Source organism: Sapajus apella, unplaced genomic scaffold, assembly GCF_009761245.1.
Source record: "Sapajus apella isolate SASKATOON/1434 unplaced genomic scaffold, GSC_monkey_1.0 scaffold182, whole genome shotgun sequence".
Lineage (NCBI taxonomy): Eukaryota > Metazoa > Chordata > Mammalia > Primates > Cebidae > Sapajus > Sapajus apella.
The window spans coordinates 1,143,003-1,160,331 of NW_022437122.1; the positions used below are offsets into that span (position 1 = coordinate 1,143,003).

The following is a 17,329-nucleotide window of genomic DNA, read 5'->3' on the forward strand; positions in this document are numbered from 1 at the left end:
AAAGCATCTACAGAATGAATAAATGAAGCCAACCAGTCAGTGAGCTGGAACCCAGTTCTATCCACTTCCCATTCAACACTTTTTCTAGTACACAATTCTGTTTCCTGCTATACTGGCCTCATGGCTGCCTTCTGAACAGAATTAATAAGGAAGTATTGAGGCTCTAGCTAAACTTAAATGTGCTAGCTCCAACAGTCCCTAGAAATTCTAAGCCAGGCTGTCAAGTTGAAACTATACTAGACAATAGCCGTGCAGCTGAGGAAGTAAGCAGCATGCTGACCATCTGCTCCCTTTCTTCTCTTGGGAGCTGAGCTGAAGGAATTCACGGGGGTTAACGAGCCCTCTCTGGCTCCTGTAGTCTTGCACAATCTGTAGGTCTGGGTCTCATCCATTTTAGAAGATAAACACACACATGAAATGCCTCTGGTGTGCACATGCCTATGCAATGATTAGAGCTCTCTTGCCAAAGTGATATGTGAACTTTTTAGAGGTTCTAAAGGAATACTAGAAAACTACTCAGCCTTTGTAGTCAGACAGGCCTTTGTAGTTCAGGGTTACGACCCTTGATTTCTCCACTTTTTAACTGGGTCAACTTTGGTTCCTTTTACCTCTCTGAGCCTCTGTTTGTTCATATATAAAATGGGAATAATACAAAGAGTTATGCTTTGCAGGGCTACCATGAAAATTAAGTGAATTAAGTGTGCAAAGTGCTCAGTACAGAATAGGCATTCAACACAAAGGCTACTGTGGTTATTGGTATGTAACTAAACTCCCTCTTGAATATATTTCTATACATTTACTTCTTCAAACCATCCATGGTATTGACACCAAAGGTTTGAAACTATCCCATAAAGCTTCACTAAGTGACTAATACACACAAGTACCTGCACTGGGTGATGAAAGCAGACATTACTGGACGTCAATCTATTTTCAGTAGACATCAACCTATTTGAGACAAATAAGAGAATGGCATAGCAGAAAGGGGGAGGAAAACAACATTTCTTGAGAACCCATATTGAGCTAGACACTGTGCTATGTGCTGGGAACCCCAGGCAAATAAGTCACAGCATTGGAATTTAATGAATTTAATGCTTAATTTTTCATTTCACACATTCATTCTTTAATAGAAATCAAGTTCATGAAAGTTCCTATGGCTTTCTGGTTACCAGAATCTCTTCTCTGAATGTCACTAGAGGGGAAGAATGTACCTCAGAGACTTGCTTCACACTCCAGCCAGGCCTCTCCTGGAGTCTCAGCTTGCCACTCCTCTCTATCTTCAGTTGCCCATGTGCAGTGATGAATGACTCCAGTTTCTGAGGCCTGGGTGCCCTTGGCCTCAAAATTATTGTTTTTGACAGTATTTGTGTTGCGGTGGGATCATCCTCCCCTCTTAATTAAGGGCATTTGTGCTTTGGTTCTTGTCCCATGTCCTCCTGGTCAATTAGGCTTATTTATTCCCTGTTGTCAATTTGTCACTAATAAGTCCTCTCATATAATGTTATTATAACACAAGTGATACACTTCTATGTAATTTCAGGAAAAAGTAGACATTACTGGAACAAAAAGTGCTTACAGAATCAAATGATGAAGAAAACATTTCAGTGTTGGTTTGTTCTCTATTTCCCACAAATCTACAATAACAAATTACAGATTTTAAAAATAACTCTAAAGTTACCCCTCTCAATTGAATAGCTCAGTTTTTTAAAAAACTCATCACAGTCCCAACAGCAATCTATTTTGCAACACAATAATTCTAGAACAATTAAAATGTAAATGTTAAAAGAAACCATAAACATCCCAGAACAAAAAACAAGTGAAAAGTTTTATGCCCTTAGGTGGGAAAGGCATTTCTAAGCATGGCATCAAAAGTAAAAAGCATTAGGAAAATCAATAGAATTGATTTCAAAAAACACTTAAAACTTTTCTATGGCCAAAAATCCTCCATAAACAGAATTATCCCCTAGAAACAAAATAACAAAAATTTAACAAACATAAAATAGGAAACATATTTGCAACCCACAAAGAGCACTTAACATACAAAGTGCTTTCACAATTGCAAAATGGGCAAACAATTCAAAAACCACAATATCCAGCAAACATGAAAATATGTTTGAGTTCACTGATTAAAACAATAAATATTTTTTTTCACTCATTAGATTGGCAAATATGAAACTTATGGGTAATGCCAATGTTGCATACAAACCAGCATTCTCAAACATTCTTAGAAATATAAATGGACTTAGTTTCACTGTTTTGCAATACACAAAGAAAAAGATTTAAAAAGTATACCATCTGACTTAGCAATTCCACTCTGGGCATTATCCTAAGGAAATAATCACAGGAGAAGTCACAAAGGTATAGGCATGAGGACATTTACTGTAACACTGTTTATAATGAAGAAAAATTTAAAACAACCTAATATCTATAGAGGATAAATAAATCACATTATAGCCGTATAGTGGAATGCTATGTTACTATTAAAAATTATGATTCTCTCTCCCTTGTTGGCTTTGAAAAAGTAAGCTGCCATTTCTGACGTCTACAGAGAGGACCACAAGGCAAAGAATTGAGGGTGGCCTTCAGAAGCTGACAGTCAGCAAGAAAATGGTGACCTATTTATAGCTGCAAGCAGATGAATTCTGTCAGTAACCTGAGGGCACATGGAAGTGGATCTTATCCCAGTTGAGCTTCTGATAAGATTGCAGCCCTGGCCAATACCTGGATGGCAGTCTGTTGACAGAAACTGTGACAGGACTGATGATGCACAGAAACAGATAGTAAATGTGTGGTGTATTTTGTTTTTGTTTTTGAGCCAGAGTTTTGCTCTTGTTGCCCAGGCTGGAGTGCAATGACACAGTCTCAGCTCATTGCAGTCTCCACTTCCTGGGTTCAAGTGATTCTCCTTCTTCAGCCTCTCGAGTAGCTGGGATTACAGGCACCTGCCACGGCGCCCGGTTAATCTTTGTATTTTTAGTAGAGACTGGTTTCACCATCTTGGCCAGGCTGGTCTCGAACTCCTGATCTCATGATCCACGCACCTCGGTCTCCCAATGTGCTGGGATTACAGGCGTGGGCCACCACTCCCGGCCTAAATGTGTGGTGTTTTAAGCCATTAAGTCTGTGGTACTTTGCTATGCAAAGCTGTGTTACATAAAAAATAAGTTATACGATATAATCTTATTTTAAAGTACATTTATATTTGAATAACTGTTCATAGAAAAATGTCTTGGACAATGTAAACCACTATGTGTATTCCTCATTCTTTTCTGCCTTTCTTGAAACTTACTTTTAATGAACATATATTTTATAAAGATAGATGTATTCTCATTTTTAAGGAAAAAATGATATTCAAAACTTTGATAAGTTTGTGATGGTGTAATTTTTGCGTCATCATGACGCTACAGTTTTAAGCCCTTAGAAATTTAGCAGACTAAAGAATTTACGTATAATATAAATAATACAGTGATTTTTTTTTCCCCCCACTGAGGAGTCTTGTTTTTATTGAGTTGGAACTCCAAGAAGGTTGTTAGGTAAACATGAAATGAAAGTAAAACTGAAGACGGCTTTTCCACATATGACTCAAATCTGTGGAATAACCATCCAAGTGATAGTAATGATGTCTACATAGTCCAGATTTCCCATCCAGTGCTTACTTAAAATAGTAAAGTCATTTAATTTTTGGTTACAAAATATAATCCGAATAACTATAGAACATACCTTTCGAATGCCTGAAATACACGGATGGAGGGAGAGAAAAAGAGGGATTTTCGTTAGAGAAGACTTTCTAAAGAAATGATTATTGACCTGAGTCTTGAAAATCAAGCTTGAGAGGATCAAGCTACGTAAGTGGAATGGCAGTCCAAGTAGAGGGCCTCCATTACTTATTAATAAACCCAACTATGGGCACTGCTCTCTGTGGGACAATGCTGAGAAATACCAAGTCGACGTTTTCAAATCTCTTTTCATCTGCTGCTTACTAAAACACATTTTTTACATCACCATACTGGTGTTTAGATGTCACACTATTTTTGCATTGATGTATTATGTGCGGCCTGTTTCCTGAGCAGTGTCCTATGCTCATCTTGTTTGTTGCTTCCTGTCATCTTTAGGCAGAGTGGCCTTTGTGGACTTGGTACAGAAAACTACATTCTTAGGTCCATGTGCTTCCAACTCTGCAGCCAATTGGTATCAGACCATCTGGTCAAACAGCCTCTCTACATTCACAGTTTGTCACCATTTCTATCCTCCAGTGTCATCTGCAACATGGGGCTAGTAATCCCTACCTAGAGAAATTAAATGTGAAAATACATGTAGAGTATCTAGCACAGGGTCTGCCAGAAAGTACTGATTTGTCTAATGAGTTGTTCTGCAGATGCAGGGGAAAGGCTTATTTCTACTGAGCTGTGAGACACAGGACCTCTTGTGAAGGTGGAAAAGCAAGCTGCAGCTGAGACTGCTAGTTGCTTAATCAAATTCACTCTTCCCTTCATTTTGGAAAAAAGATTTTTAAGGGCATCAATGTGCCTAGTTAAGATTATAGTTCCCAGCTCTGCAAGGCATATTGCTAAATTCGAGTCTATAAGTTGTAGTTAGAAGCTGCTGTGTGGGGCTTCCAGAAAGGCCCTTTCTAAAATAAGGATGTGATGGCTGGAGCTCCAACTACTATTTTGGTCCTTAAGGCAAATTTGTGGATGGAAGCCAGGCTGTACAGATGCCAGAGCCGAACGAGCTTGGGTACCTTCCTCCCACTTTCTTTTATAGGAGAGGGGGAAAAGCCCCTTGTGGGTTTAGGATACTGGAATCTGGGGGTTTCTGCTACACGCAGGCAAACGCGGTCGGCCACTGTCAACTGCTGGGCCTTGCTCTCACCCAGACTCTGCTCCTCGGATTTCTCTGAACCACCTGGGGCCGCGATGCCGTAGGACTTGGGCCGACAGGACCAGCAGAAGCAGAAGGAACAACGCAGGAACCGCGCCGGGAGACACGCGGCCAGACGCCTGGCTCCGTCCGCGCTGCTCCAGGGCCCTCCGGGCCCTTCCTCCTTCACTCATCCCGAGAATGCGGGCGGAGCGCGGGGAGCCAGCTCCGCCGCCCTCCTTCACCGGCGCCCCTTCAAGACCAGCGCCGTCCCCTTAGCTCGGGTTCCCTCTCCGCCCCCGCGCCTTCCCCTCAGAGTCCCTCACCGTTCTCTCACTGCCCGCGCCAGTTCGAAAATGCCCCGAGCCACCATTCTCGTCACTGTCCGCTTCGGGCCGCCGTTGGCCGGCACACGTCACGTGCGGCGGGCGGCGGCTGCGATTGGCGGGCGAGTGGGAGAGCGGGCGCGCGGAGGGCGGCGCCGGAGACGCGGCCTTCGTAGGGGCGCCCCGCTGTGGGGGAGCATCCTGGACGCCAGCAGGAGGACGTTGTCCGGCGGGCGGGGCCGGGACCCCTGAGCCTCCAGGGCGCGTCGGGACCCGCAGGGATCCGTGCCGCGCCGTGAGGGTGCGCAGGGCCTGCCCCCGGGCCCGCTACCCGCAGACCCTCTGCGGGGCAGCGTCTCCGGGCCGGCCGCAACTTGCTTAGTCGGCCGCAGACGACGTGCGAGACAGACGGCGCGTCCCTCTGACCCCAGCCGGCGCCCGGGGCTGGAATCCCGAGCGAGAAAAGGTTCGGAATCCGCATCTAGTTTAGCGGCACACTCAGTATGGCTCTTTCAGATTTGCTTTTTAAACGTCTCGTTATTAAGTGATGCGTGGTTGGAGGCAAATCGTTGATGGTCGTGAGCTTGAAACTAAAGTTTAAACGTCTTGGGTTTGAGCGTCTCACAGTCAGGTATCTGCTGGGAGGTGCTGGGAGAACCCCCACGTTCTAGGGTGGCGAGTGCCTCTAAACTGCCGCTGAGAGCTATCCCAGATTCTTCTTGAGAAGTTGAATATCGGGATTTTTATGTGAAATCTCTTGATTTGTAAATGTCGGCAATCAATTAAAAAAAAAAAACAACAAAATACTGGAAGCCAAACAAAAGACGTGTATATGCTGGTCCTAGTCTGCTAGTTTGTGACTTCTAATTTAGATCTAATTCTGCCACTAAATTAGTCACATGAGGTTGACCAAGTCGCTTAACTGTCGACCTCTCGGACATGCATTCCCAACATGGGTGATATTGCTCATGTTCTTAGGGGGCAAAAAGATCTCAGATATTACCGTTCTTTGTGGCCTTCCAAGGAGCCTCAAAACAAGCAGATATACCTAAAGCATTGAAATTTTATGGGGGCAGCAGATTCGGAAATAAAATGTCTAAATCGTCCCCTGGGAAGAGAGGGAGAAAATGAAGAAAAGGTTGAGAAACTGCTTTAGGGAGGTGGATAAGCAGATGATCCTGTGGTAGTTGTGTGTGTGGAAGGATTAAAACATAGTAGCATTCACAGGCTGAGGGCTGGAAAACCCCAGAAGTCCATCTTATAAAAGTCCTGTGCCAGGCAGTGTTAGCACACATACGCACAGGTACATACATAATACACACACATACATATGCCCACACAATTTTATTTGATCTCCATGATAAAGTGTCATTTCATTTACCCTGTGGGAAAACAAGCTCAGAGGGTTTGAGTGACTTGCCACAGTCAGAGCTGTTAATATTAAGTGGATGAACTGGGATTTAAATCCATGTCTATATGGCTCTAAAACCGCCCACTCATCCTGTTGGTTCCCAGCTTGTCCAGTTGTGTCCAAACCTCTTTGTGCACAAGAATTCCACCTTGTGGCTTTTTGAAAATGCAAAATCTCAGCTCCCACTCCAGATACGAGGATTCAGTATCAGGGACTGGGCTGGAGGATCTGAATTTTCATATCCTCCTAGGATGATTCCCGTATTGGTGACTCAGGGACCATTTTAAGAAAAAGGGTTCTAGTCTAATTTCTTACCCAATCCCAAAGGTTTCATGGGGTTGTACCCAAGGGTCTCAAATTTCTCCTCCCAAGCAGAGATTCCATCTCCTTTTCCAGACAAGTGACCATTCAGGCTTTGGAAGGAAATCTTTTGTTGGAGGAAACCAAGGTTTGGGAGACAGCACCCTATGCAGTGGAACAGCTCTCATTTTGAGAAGGTCCTAACAATTTTGCTTTGCTTTTTTAAATATGAGCTTATTTCTATGCTATTCTCATCCTCCTTGAAAACTTTCAAGGAGGTTGAGAGCATTTACTTGAAAGTTACTATTAAACTTCTATTATTTATTTACTTACTTTGAGACAAGGTCTCACTCTGTCACCCAGGCTGGTCTCATACTGCTGGGCTTAAATTAAGCCTTGGCCTTCTGTAGTGTTGGGATTGCAGGTATGAACCACCGAACAAGGCCTCACAGTTCTCTTAAAAGCACATCCTTTTTCCTTCCCTCCCTCCCTCCCTCCCTTCCTTCCTCCCACCCTCCCTTCCTTCTTTTCTTTTCTTTTCTTTTCCTCTTTTCTTTTCTTTCTTTCTCTTTCTTTTCTTTTCTTTTCTTTTTTTCTTTTCTTTTCTTTCTTTTTCTTTCTTTTCTTTTCTTTTCTTTCTTTTCTTCTCTTTGAAGCGGAGTCTTGCCCTGGTGCCCAGGCTAGAGTGCAGTGGTGCAACCTCAGTTCCCTGCAACCTCAGTTCCCTGCATCCTCTACCTGCCAGACTCGAGCAATCCTCCCACCTTGGCTTCCCAAGTAGGTGGGATTACTGCTGTGTGCCACCGCACCCAGCTACTTTTTTTGTATTTTTTATAGAGATGGGGTTTCGCCATGTTGCCCGGGCTTGTCTTGAACTCCTGGGCCTGAGTGATCTCCCTGCCTCGGCCTCCCAAAGTGCTGGGATTACAGCTATGAGCCACCGTGCCCAGCCTGCACATCCTTTTACAAAACCAACAACTGCCTCAAAGTCTGAACGTTTTCTTTGCTGTAAATTAAGCAGTATAGAGGATGTGAAAATGTATATATTGAAATGTTTCTTCATAATTATGTTTTATGTAATTACATATTTCTTTTTCTAGGAATGATATAAGTTGAATAATCAAAACATTCCTTTGCAAGTATTATCTGGATTGTTTCATGTACTTAATGTGTTGTTACTGAAAAAGTTGTATTTCATTTTTCTGGTTTCTGTGGAGGCAACATGGGGTAGAGGAAATAAAGTGGGTTTAAGGAAGAACCAGTGTTCTAATCCCAAATCTAGTACTTTCTAGTTATGTGACCTTGGGCCGGTGACTTCCTTTCTGATTCTCAGTTCTTCCTCTCTGATTCTCACTTTCCTAATCTTTCAAATGGGGACAGTGCCTCCAGGGTTGTGACAGTTATATGAGACAGCATGTGTAATGCCGTAGCAGAGTGCTAAGCACAACTGTTTTCTCTTAATATTAGTTCTTTTTCTCTCTCACTCTCTTTAGAGCAAGTTTATAAGTTCCTATCTTGCTGTAATATTTAAGATCATTTTCATTTCCAAAAAGATGCATTTTCTGAAGCACTTAACTATATGTGAGATGTAAAAAAAAAAATTATAAAAATAGTGGGCCACCTTTTTTAAAAACTTTGCTGGGAAAACTAAGGGTAAATTGACTGTCTAGTTCTTTATCAGGTTTTGCTCTGTATGACCAAAATCATCCATTTGTTAATTCAGCAGATATTTATGAACACTTGTTATGTGCCAGGCAGTATGGTAGATGTAGACAATATAACTGTGAGGAAGATAGACAAGGTCCCTAACCTAAAAAGTTATATAAGGAAAAGATAGTAAGTAAAAAAAACAAAGTAATGACAGATTGTGATAAATGCTTAAACACTAAAACTGAATAATGTCCATGGATTTAACTTGGTGAAAAAGTATGTGCCTCACTGAGTTTAAATTTGTGAAAAAATATTAATAAATTGTCTTAAACTCTTAAATCTCAAGATTTTGAAATTAGATTATGTGTCAGAAAATGGGAGATTTGTGGCCAGTCATAGTGGCTCATGCCTGTAATCCCAGCACTTTGGGAGACTGAGGTGGGCGGGTCACCTGAGGTCAGGAGTTAGAGACCAGCCTGGCCAACATGATGAAACCCCGTCTCTACTAAGAATGTAAGAATTAGCAGAGTGTGGTGGCATATACTTGTAATCCCATCTACTCAGGAGACTAAGGCAGGAGAATCACTTAAACCTGGGAGACAGAGGTTGAAGTGAGCCGAGAGTGCACCACTGCACACCAGCCTGGGTGATAGAGTGAGACTCACTCTGTCTCAAAAAACATAAATAAATAAAAACGAACAAAAGAGAAAATGGGAGATTTAAGGAAAATAAATGAGAACACAGTTAAAAATTTCCTAGGTCTGAAATGTTTACAGTTGATCCAAGGGTAGTAATTTACATTTTTTCCATTAAAATGTCAATGTTTTGATAATTTTTCTGCTTCTAAGAAGTTATGTCATTTTTCTTAGAAATCATTCTTTTTAATAACAATGTGAACACTTAATTGTGCCACCAATAATCTTTCTCAGTGGTTTATCTGAAATTTTTAAATGTTATTTTAAATTGATAATTTATAATTTTATATATTTATGGAGTACAAAATGATGCTATGATTTATTCATTGTGGAATAACTAAGTCAAGCTAATTAACATTTTCATCACCTCACATACTTATTTTTTGCTACAAGAACATTTGAAATTTACTGTTATCAATTTTGAAATGTATGTGATTCATTTAGAATCATCTTCTGCAGTCAATCGTAATGTGTTTCTTTTATACCTTATAATGACTAATTCAACTCTTAGGTAGAAAAGATTCTAGGAATTTACATTTTCTCTACTTCTTTGAGTCTTCTGTTTCAGGAATTAAATTGCCTGTTTAATTGGTGTTGTGACTGTATTTTTATTTTATTCTGTTCCCAATACTCTTTCCCAAGAAGTTTTCAATATAGTGTAATATACTGTTATTAACTATATTCACCACACTGTGCAATAGATCTCAGTTTTTAAAAACCCAATCCTTCTTGTCTAACTGATGCTTTGTACCCTTTTGCCTTCATCTTCCTATTCCTCCAAACTGCCAGTTTCTGGTAACCACCATTCTATTTTCTGCTTCTATGAGTTCAAGTGTTTTAGACTCCTAATATAAGTGGAACATGTGGTATTTGTACTTCTGTGCCTGGCTTATTTCACTTTGCATAATGTTCTCTTACTCCATCCATGTTGTGGCAAATGTCAGAATTTATTTCTTTTTTAAGGCTGAATAGTAGTTCATTTGTGTGTGTGTGTGTGTGTGTGTGTGTGTGTATCCATATACCACGTTTTCTTTGTCCATTCATCTGTTGATAGACCCTTAGTTTGAGTCCATAATTTGGCCATTGTAAATACTTCTGCAATAAACATGGGCATGCAGACATCTCTTCAACTCATTTCAAATATTTTGGGTAAACACCCAGAAAAGGGAATGCTGAATAGAGTGGTAGTTCTATTTTTAATTTTTTGAGGAACATTCATACTGTTTTCCATAGTGGCTATACCAATTTACATACCCACCAACAGGACACAAAGGTTCCCTTTTTTCCACATCCTTGCCAACATTTACCTTTTGACGTATTCTTAATGCCATTCTAACAGGCGTGAGGTGATACCTCCTCATGGATTTGATTTGCACTCCCTCACGATTAGTGATATTAAGCAGCTTTTCGTGTAACTGTTGGCCATTCGTACGTCTTATTTGGAAAAACGTCTGTTAAGGTCCTTTGCCCATTTTTAATTGGATTATTTGCATTATTGCTACTGAATTGTATGAGTTCCTGATGTATTTTGGATAGTAATCCCTTATTAGATATATGGTTTGCAAACATTTTCTCCCATTCTGTAGGTTGTCTTCTCATTTTGTTGATTGCTCCCTTTGCTGTGCAGAAGGTTTTTGGTTTGTTGTATATCTGCTTTTTTATTTTTGCTTTTGTTGACTGTGCTATTGGTGTCACATCCAACAAATTATTGCCAAGATTAATGTCAAAGAACTTTATCCCACTGTTTTCTTCTAGGAGTTAGTTTTAGGTGTTAGATTTAAGTCTTTAATCCATTTTGAGTTACATAATTTATGTAAGTGGTGTAAGATGGGGATTCAGTTTCTTTCTCTCTCTCTCTTTTTTTTTTTTTTTTGCATGTAAATAGTTTTCTCAACACTATTTATTTAAAAGATTATCCTTTCCCCATATGTACTCTTGGCACCTTTGTCAAATATTGACCATATATGCATCGGTTTATTTAGATTAATTTTTTTGTCATGGTTTAAAATCTAACCATTGTGTTCTTGGATGGTAAACCTTATGATATTAACCTGCAGCTTTTTGAGTGATAAGTTCTACCACAAGCCATCGCCTGCTCTGATTCTGGTGGCTACAAAAGAATACTTCCTCTCTGTTCTTTCTGTGTGGAATGAGTAAGTATCAATCTCTAGATTAGACTTCCCTGGCTGGATGCCGCAGTGCACAGCACAGGGAGTTGGCCACTATTGATGGAGAATGATTAGGAGAAGACTCACGAATAATTAATCAAGAGAAACAGAATTGCATTTTTTCATCTGTAAGAGTCATTTCTATACGTTAGAATTCAAGCAGCACTATTTGCTCTCTTGACAACTGTTTTATCCAGTAATTTGTGTCAATCTTCCCTTCAAAAGGAAAGTTGCCTTGTCCTATATGTTATGAACTCAGAACATTGTTTTATCAAATTTTGAGCACTTACTATTTGCCAGGCAGGCATTGTAATGGTTTAAATGGATCTACTACAAGATTAAGTGGCCAAATCCTGTATGCTTAAGAAGATCCAGATAGTGTTAGCTTTTGTGGAAACATTTTCTCATTTAGAATCATGCCTTTGCAGCCAATCTTAATGTGTTACTTTTATACCTTATAAAGACCAATTCAACTCTTAGGTGGAAAAGATTCTAGGAATTTACATTTTCTCCATTTCCTTGAGTCTTCTGTTTTAGGAATTAAATTGCCTAGTTAGTGCTTTGACTGTTTTTACTTTATTCTGTTCCCCAAGAAGTTTGCAGTATGTGTTTTAAAAATAACATTGTTTTCTTCTCAAAGTAATATGTATTGCCAAATTTAGAAAATATCAGAGATCAGAAAATAAAAACCACCCATAATCCACTCTGTTAATATTTTGGTTTATATTTTTCCAGTCTTTTATATATGTGTATGTGTGCGATTCTTTTATAAAAATGAGATCATACTGTGTTCTCTTTTGTAGCTTGTATTTTTTTAAAATCGAATATGTGGTAAATAAGTAGGCTTTTTACTCACATGATTGTTTTTAAGCAGAATTCTTTTTTTCTAGAACAGGGACCAGAAGACTACTGTTAATAAATTACTGTACAGGATAAATTCATAAACCCAAATTGTGACCCAGGAACAAAATCCACTTCTCTGCTCCTTTCCGTCCTTAATTTTTCCTGCCCCCTTCCCACCCCATAAGCCCAGCATAGGAGGGTTTTGTTGGAGAAGTCACTGAAGGAAGGTTATCCAGTCAAAAAAGGAGCACTTTAAGTTCTCTTCTTTGCAGAGCGTTTCAACTGACTCTTCAGGATGTTCTATGGCTAATCATTCTTCAGAATGATCTACTGTTAATGTACAAATATATTTGACTATTAAATTATCTCTGTTTTGGAATACTCAGTGTTTTTTACTTCATTCTAAATGTCTTTATAAGAAATTATATACAAATAACCCAGGCTACAGATTAAATAAATTTATACTAGCTATTAAAAACAATGCTATAAATGTATTTTAAAATGTAGCATGAAAGTATATTACTAAAAATGTACTTAATAGTAGCCAATGCAGCCATAGTCATTTGAAAATTGCATTTTTATTCCCATAAAACATTGACTATGAAAATGTAGAAAATACCAATAAGGATCAGGTGTTGTGGCTCACACCTGTAATCCCAGCACTTTATGAGGCCAAGGCAGGAGGATTGCGGAGCTCAGGAATTCAAGACCAACCTGGGCAATATAGTGAGACCTTGTCTCTACAAAAAAATTTTTAAATGAGGCAGGAGGATTGCTTGAGCCCAGGAGGTTGAGGCTACAGTGAGCCATGATCATGCTTCTATGCTCTTGACTGGGTTACAGAGCAAGACCTTGCCAAAAAAAAAAAAAAGTAAAATAAAATACCAATAAGCAGAAAAAGAAATCATTTACAATTCTATCATTGTGAACATTCCATTAGTTTACTAATTTGTCTCTTTCTTAATCTATAGTAGATTCTATTAAAAATGGTTATATCAAAGGATAGCTCCTATGAGTGTTTTTTGACCCTTGTTAAAAATCAAATTTCAACAGATTTAACTTAAAGATCTTTTGTTAGGGATTTGTGAATTGGGCAGCATCCCATCTAAAGACTTCAAAAGCCACTCCAGTGAGCTGAGCAAAGGAGATGTAATTTATAAGTAGAAAAAGGCTAAAGAAAGCAGAAAGAAGGAGCAAAAAACAGATTGGTAGTTACAAAGTTACTTTCCTTACAGGATTCAAACAGAGGAGACTTCTTTACCATGCCAGCTCAGGTAAACTGGGCCTCTACTGATTGCTGTGAATCTCTAGTTTTTTGGAAGATTGGCTCATTTCAGAGTTCAGGTTAATTACATTCATGAGTGACTCCATTCTGGTTTGGTCTGGCCAGTTGAGCCTAGTCCAGGATCTCAGTCCAAAACAACGGCCTCCTATAATTTTTATTTGACATCCTCTTTATTTAAATTGAACATGTATACATTAAGTATCTATTTTTAACCTAGTCCATGAACAAATGGGGTTATTCCTATTTTAAGATCAGAATCTTTTATCCACCCTGTGAATAAACCACAGCAGGTTTAATTTAATTCCAGATTGATTTCCCCTGGATACCTGTAGGTATGTAGGCCATTATGTGTCTTTAGTGAAAGGTGTTAGTAAAAACTAATTTTTAAAGTTTGTTTTAGTCATTTGAGGAATAATATAATAATAGAATATATAGAAACATACAAAGGAAAAAAGTCGGCTATACTCCCATCATTAGCATTTTGGTCAATCTGTTTCAGTTTGTGTATATTTATTTTTACATACTTGTATACAGTTTTGTATTTGTCTTCCTTTAAATTATAGAAATTTTTACCATTAAAACACTGATTTTTAATAGATTGCCATGATAATGTTCTGCAGCTAATGCCAAAACATCTTTTCCAACTCTTCGTACCTGAAGACTCCTAGGTACTGACCATCCTGACTTGGATGATTTGTAATATTCACTATCATCATTGCTATTACTTCTTGAACAATTCTTATGCTTCTGATACTTTGTATCAGTGGCCTACCTGAACAAGGTCTCCTTCACCATGTCCATTGAACATTATTATTGGACAGCTATCTCTTTTTTTTTTTCCTACCTCATAGTTGAGTTGGTATTTTCAGCCCCTATGCCAACTGATCTTTACATCTTCCTTCATTCTATATGCCTGTTTTGCAAAAGTTCTATCATGCCTCCCATGTAATGAGCCTTAGCATTCCAGGATGTACAAATCAACTGACTCTAGTTCAGTGTTTTCTTTCCTTTGAGCAAAAGCTCTTTGAAAAGAGAGTTAATAAGCAAGGACCACAGGGGAGGTTTTCCTCTCTCTGTGATTAATTGCATTTGTTGCCTGGTACACATGGGGAAAGGATTGCCGTTTAGATAATTTTCTTCTGTCCCATCTGATACCACTGTTTAGATAGTTCAAAACAGGGAAAACAGAGTCCTGCTAATTACTTGTGTATTTTTAAAGTGTGAATGCCCTTGCTTAAGAGATTGTAGAATAATTACACTTTTAGCCTATACCTTCTAAATTCTGCTTTCTAAGTGATTATTACTTGGATCCATGGTAGACCTCCTTAGTAGACAAATCAACTTAAAAACCCCTCAAATTTGTAAAGCTGTAGATAAAACTGAACTGTTTTTATTAACTTTTAGGTTTTCTGTTGCTGGCCAGTTTTACCTGAATACTGCATTGTTTATTTTGTTACTCAAATTATTTCTACTTTTGCTGTTGGGAGTTCTTTCAGTTGCTCCTAAATCTTTTTGACGTTCTCATTAGTCTCTGTGTTTTGAGCACTTTCCCACTTTCTGGCACTACATGATGCTCCAGGCTAATCTTTTGTATTCTCTGCTCTAGCCCTAAAATTAATCACTTCAACAAGGACCCCGGCTTCTTTTATTGGAAAATAGTATTAGAAACCAGATTTGCTCTGATATGCTCATCGCTCTTGGAGTGTCATTGCTTTTAGGCCATGTCAGTGACCACAGGTAGGAACTATATGTATGCATATTAACCTGTGTATGCATACATATTTTTATTTCTATTTTACTCATCAGTGTCTGTATTAAGCTAAAGAAGATTTCATCCTGATGTCTTAGAATCTGAGAACTTATTCTTGCCTTTCCTCCTTACTTATCTGTAACTACCCAGTCCATAGTGAGAAACCTGGCTCCTACCATTCACCATCATTTTACTTATTTTTTCAATTCCAGTATACATGTACAGCAGTATCAAAACTATTAACCCATATTTCCATAAAAACTATTACCTACTACAGAACAGTGCTTATATACAGGGTTTTGTTGTTGTTTTCTTTTACAGTTTCCATTCATTTCTCAAGTTTCTTACACTCCATTCTCCCCTTCCCCTTCAGTGAGAGTATGTCATGTCGTGCATTTTTTATACAGCACACCTCAGAGATATTGCAGGTTGTTTCCAGACTACCACAATAAAGTTCATATCACAGCAAAGCAAGTCACACAAATTTTCTGATTTCCCAGTGCCTATAATAGTTATGTTTTCACTATATTGTAGTTTATTAAGTGTGCATTAGGTCTAAAAAAATATATATGTTAATTTTTAAATATTGCTAAAAAGTACTAAGGATCAGCTGAGCCTCTGGTGAGTCATAGTCTTTTTTGGTTTAAGGACTTACCTCAGTGATGATGGCTGCTGACTGATCAGGATAGACTTCTGCTGAAAGCTGTGGTGGCTGTGGCTGTTTCTTAAAATAACAATGAAGTTTGCTGCATCAGTTGACTCTTCTATCATGAAAGATTTTTCTGTAGCATGTGATGCTGTTTGTTAGCACTTTGCCCACAGTGGAACTTCTTTCAGAACTGGAGTCAGTCCTCTTAAACCCTGCCACTGTTTTATCAACTAAGTTTAAGGAATATTCTAAATCCTTTGTTGTCAGTTCAGCAGAGTTTGCAGCATCTTCACTAGATATAGTTTCCCTATCAAGAAGCCACTTCCTTTGTTCATCCATAAGAAGCAGTTCCTCATTCATTCAAGTTTTATCATGAATTTGCAGCAATTAAGTCACATTTTCAGCTCTACTTCTAATTCTACTTCTCTTGTTGTTTCCACTACATCTACAGATACCACCGAAGACTTGAACCTCTCCAAATCATCCATGAGGGCTGTAATCAAGCTTCTTCCTAACTCTTGTTAATGTTGATATTTTGACTTGCTCCCATGAATCAAAAATGTTCTTCATTGTGATTCATAAAGGAGAGTTCCTGTTATTCTTCATTCTTGTCAGTACTGATGTTGCTAGTTTTTACAAAAAAATCCATTCTAGGCCAGGCACGGTGGCTCACACCTGTAATTCTAGCGCTTTGGGAGGCCAAGATGGGAGGATCGCAAGGTCAGGAATTCGAGACCAGCTGGCCAATATGGTGGAACCCCGTCTCTACTAAAATACAAAAATTAGCCGGGTGTGGTGGTGGGTGCCTACAGTCCCAGCTACTTGGGAGGATGAGGCGGGAGATTCACTTAAACCCAGGAGGCGGAGGTTGCAGTGAGCCAAGATGGCACCACTGCACTCTGGCCTGGGTGACAGAGTGAGACTGTGTCTCAAAAAAAAAAAAAATCCATTCTAATAGATGTGTAATGGTATGGATTAGGGTTTTAGTTTGCACATCCCCTATACTGAGCATCTTTTCATATACTTATTGTTCTATCTGTATGTTTTCTTCAACAATGTATGTGTTCAGATCCTACGCCCATGTTTTTCAGTAGAAATTTAAAAATATATCAAAGCTTCATTTATAATTAAAAAATAATTGTAAAGTTCAAATAATACAGAAATTATAAAGGGAATAAAATAGGATATACTCTCCCTCTTTGCTCCACACCTGAATCTCTGAAAATGACTCCCCTGTCTCTACCAAAAATATAATAAATTAGCCGGACATGGTGGCTTGCGCCTGTAGTCCCAGCTACTCTGGAGGTTGAGGTGGGAAAAACACCTGAGCCCAGGAAGTCAAGACTGCAGTGAGCGGCGATCGCACCACTGCACAGCAGCCTGGGTGACAGAGTG

At 39.1% G+C, this 17,329-nt stretch overlaps 1 protein-coding gene across 2 annotated transcripts in view; it reads left to right on the plus strand.

The window, feature by feature from the left end:
* The first annotated feature begins 5,322 nt into the window (after window positions 1–5,322).
* Window positions 5,323–17,329, plus strand: part of PTPDC1 (protein tyrosine phosphatase domain containing 1) — a 70,982-nt gene continuing 58,975 nt past the window's right edge. Inside the window, exon 1 of one of the 2 annotated variants that reach the window (XM_032268507.1) lies at window positions 5,323–5,649. The gene's annotated coding sequence lies outside the window, so the exon portion shown is untranslated. The remainder of the gene's footprint in view (window positions 5,650–17,329) is intronic. The other variant, XM_032268508.1, reaches the window with a different exon arrangement.